The sequence below is a fragment of the Nanorana parkeri genome, unplaced genomic scaffold (assembly GCF_000935625.1).
Source record: "Nanorana parkeri isolate BGI_ZX_2015 unplaced genomic scaffold, ASM93562v1 scaffold193, whole genome shotgun sequence".
NCBI classification, from domain to species: Eukaryota; Metazoa; Chordata; class Amphibia; order Anura; family Dicroglossidae; genus Nanorana; species Nanorana parkeri.
In genome coordinates, this window is record NW_017306461.1 from 1,135,949 (window position 1) to 1,140,007 (window position 4,059).

The window sequence follows — 4,059 nt, forward strand, 5'->3', positions numbered from 1 at the left end:
CAAATATACAATCTTGGGACAAATAGATTTTTGCATCTGTTGCTTTTGTGCAATCAAATTATGGGATGGAGGTGCAGTTGCTGACAATGTTACTTGCGTGTCATCTGACACATCAAGCCAATTTCTCCACTGTAATTTCAGGTTCAAAATGCAGGTTGGTACAATTTTAGGCCAACAATTTTGTTTTTTTAATTATTGGGAAATCCAGAGTCCTACCCCCATCATTTGGTTCCCAAACCTCCAGTATGGCCTAATACTGTGGTTCTCAACTGGTGGGTCGCCCAATACTGACTTTAATAAGGATCATCTCCCCCCCAAGCACATGATGCATGTAAATTGCTTAAAGATCTAAAACCTAACTAAATGACATTTCGTTTTTAAAGTACTATGTATTATAAATGATAGTAATTTTTTTGGGGGGGTTGGGGGGGGATTCCTCTTTGCTTTTTTTTCAAACTTTTTTTGCATCCCAGTGCTGCTGATCTCCTATTTGCAGCCTCTTCTTGTTTACATGTCCTCGCTTCAATAGCAGCTGTATGTGATTGCTCAGGGCAGGCTTCCTGATGGTGACAACGGTGGAATATGCTGGCGGAATGAGAATTGTCACATTGTTCAAGTCTCCTTGGATGCGCATATGACAGGATGACAACCCAGGAGAGCAGTTAGGAGACAAGGATAGAGCATGGTCACCCTATAACAAAAGGAGCCTGAACAAGGGCCTTCATGGAGGATCACCGGGTATTATTTTAATGAAAGCTGAAGACTTAAAAGGATTCCAAATGAGTTTTGAAATTACTTTGTTGCAGCATTGGATAGATTTGTATAAAAGAACAGGAGAACCTTGTGAATTCAGATCAGGGATGTCAGTCAATTATGGATGGTGGTGAGGTGGCCAACGCGCTGGACCTCATGGATATCTGGAATCAGATGGACTCGGTTATTATGTGAGTAGACAGAACCGGCCCCTGCTGGCTCCGGGAGATTACTCTCAGCATTTTCTCCTGCTTGACTCATTCATATCAGTGTCTCGTAAATGAAAAATTGCAGAGATGAAACACATTGGCCTCTGATCAGATAGCACAAGCTGTTCTCTCTTCTGGTTTAAGCTAGGAAATTTCCTGTCATGACGAATCAATTCCATTTTGCATTGCTGTGATAAGCTCTCTGAGCAGCGCTACGAGCGAACGTCTTACAGTCACGTCAAGCAACTAAACCGCTGCCACCTCGCTAATTAAAGGAGAACTGGGAGCTGGGCCGCTACGTAAAAATTAATTTGCTAGTATGATTCTTTTAAAGGGGTCTAAAGCCAAAAAGGTTAAGTACAGAGAAGAGAAGGGTTAAAATCTCTACCTATCTCTAGATTTGCCCCTTCTAGCCTTCAGGGACATACTGTATTAAGGGGATGACAGGGGACTCCTCCCGGCCAGCGCAGTGACAGGCAGCACTCCAGTACCATACTTCCCCAACTGCTGTCCCCCTGAAGGCGCTGCTTAATGTAATAGGTACTGTACTGTAATATGTACCGGTAAATGGTACTGTACTTTACCGCGCTGTCCACTGTCTGATGTCCCCACTGCTGCACCGCTGGTACCGCTGTCCCTGATGGCAAAGGAAGCAGGCGCTGTAAAAAGCAAGGCTGCGGAGGGAGCAGAGCCGCATTTGCCGATACTTCCTCTATAGCGCCGGTTACTGTGACAGGCGGAGTGATACCAGATGCACTCCACCTGTGAAAGTGAAAGAAAGGGATTTTTCTTTCTTAACTTTGGATTGTTGTACATTTTGTTGCACATTAAAAAAAATAAGACATCCCCTGAAAAATAAGGCCTAGTGTGTTTTTTTGGGGCAAAAAAATATAAGACAGTGTCTTATTTTCGAGGAAACACGGTATTTGTCATGTTGACCAAAAGTGATCGGAGATCCAAAATTTACAGTGGACGATAGAACAAGAGGTAAAGGGATCTCTTCCAATGGGGACACATGTTCTGGTGAGTCCCCTCATTTTGGAGAGATTTCCCTTCACTTCCTGTTGTATCACTGGGACAGGAAGTGGAGCGATACCTCAACAATCGCACCAAGACAGCAAAAAGAAAACTAACCTAAATTCTAAAGTATAACATTTGGTTTAGATCTACTGTAAAGCTGCATTCAAGGCAGATATAAAACACCAATCAAAGTTATGTATTCATTAAAATGATTACATGTATTTGTAAATATTATGTTCCTGAGCTCCTGAATATGCCTTAAATTTTAGCTTGCTGTACTCCTTTGCACAGTGGCATTCACTCTGGAAGCAGGAGGGTCAGCACTCTAAAGCTGGTTATGCACGGTTTGAATTTCGTTCATCTTCGGAATGTTCAAAGGATTTTCTAATATTTTATAGGGTCAAATTGACAATCAATTTCGATCACAGTGACGAAAAAAAATGAAGGTTCAATATGGACATTTTTCATTCAGGAAGTTCCATCCTTTCCAGATGTTAGAATTAAACAAGATTTTGAACGACATTTGTCAAGTCTCTGATGGCATTATCGAATGTTCTGATGAGATTTGTTGCATGAACGTTCATAGGAAATTCTAACAAGCTTTAGTCCGCTAGCGTTTTATTGCTTTGCTGTCGGCCTAGCATTAGAGCACAGGAACTCCTTCAATGACCATTCAGCAAGCTGGGATAGTCCTTGGCCAAGATGTATTGCCTAAAGTAGTCTTTCTCCAGAGTTCTGTATTGTCCTAGTGTTCCTCCAGAGGCTGCTAGGGGTGTATTGAGCTGTTTCTGCTTCACAGGTAAGTTACCACTGACATCAATGATCTTTTTAGCTATCTGTAAGGGGGATGACTACCAATGCAAGGGACATTCTTACCACTGGCTTCCAATGCAAGGACATTCTTACCACTGGCTTCCAATGCAAGGGACATTCGTACCCCTGGCTTCCAATGTAAGGGGCATTCTTCTCACTGGCTACCAATGTAAAGGACATTTTTTCCACTGGCTACCAATGTAAAGAACATTCTTTCCACTGGCTACCAATGTAAAGGACATTCTTTCCACTGGCTACCAATGTAAAGAACATTCTTCCCACTGGTTACCAATGTAACAGAAATTTTTCTTATCGGCTACCAGTGTAACGGACATTCTGCTCACTGGCTACCAATGTAAACAACATTCTTCCCACTGGCTCCCAATGTAAACAACATTATCCCCACTGGCTCCCAATGTAAACAACATTCTTCCCACTGGCTACCAATGTAAAGGACATTCTTCTCACTGGCTACCAATGTAAACAACATTCTTCCCACTGGCTACCCATGTAAGGGACATTCTTCCCACTGGCTGCCAATGTAACTGACATTCTTCCCACTGGCCACTAACGTAAGGGGCATTCTTCCCTCTAGCCACCAAGCTAATGTACTTTGAGCTGCAGATATAGTAACTATTGGCAGGGTTCCCTGAGACCTGAAAGTTATTTATGAAGGGTTCCTCTGTGTTAAAATGGTTCCGAAAGGCTGTCAGGCCTCCCTGCTGGACTACAGAACTCCACCCATCCCCTCTCCATATGCATACATTGATTTTTTTCCTACCAAGCAATGCCGCTGTCCCGACTCCCAAGAGCCTATCCACTCAATGTGTGTAGGGAAAGGACTCTTGGGAGATGTAGTTCTGGTCTTGGCTCTGCCCCTGCACATAATGTAGAAGCCTGGTGATGATGTCATAGGGAGTAATAAACACTTTCTCTTGATACATGCTGTAGAGGGGCTATAGCTGCAAATATTGGTAATGTCTAGAAATACACTTTAACTACAGTGGAGAGAATTGAGGTCACTGACCTGGCAATTTGAGTCAGACCTATACTGTAGCTCTCCAATCAGCAGAGCATATGCTCCCAGCTGATTGGAGTGCTCCCGCTTTGACTCAGCAGGGGGCGTGTCAGACCTCAGCAGAGAGGCCGTTGCTTCCACACAGAGAAGGTGTGGAAGGGGACGTGACAGGGGAGGGGCTGGATTCCCCCCCCCCGCTCCGATCCTCCAGCGCTGACTGGGGGAACGGACGGGGGAGGGGGGGGG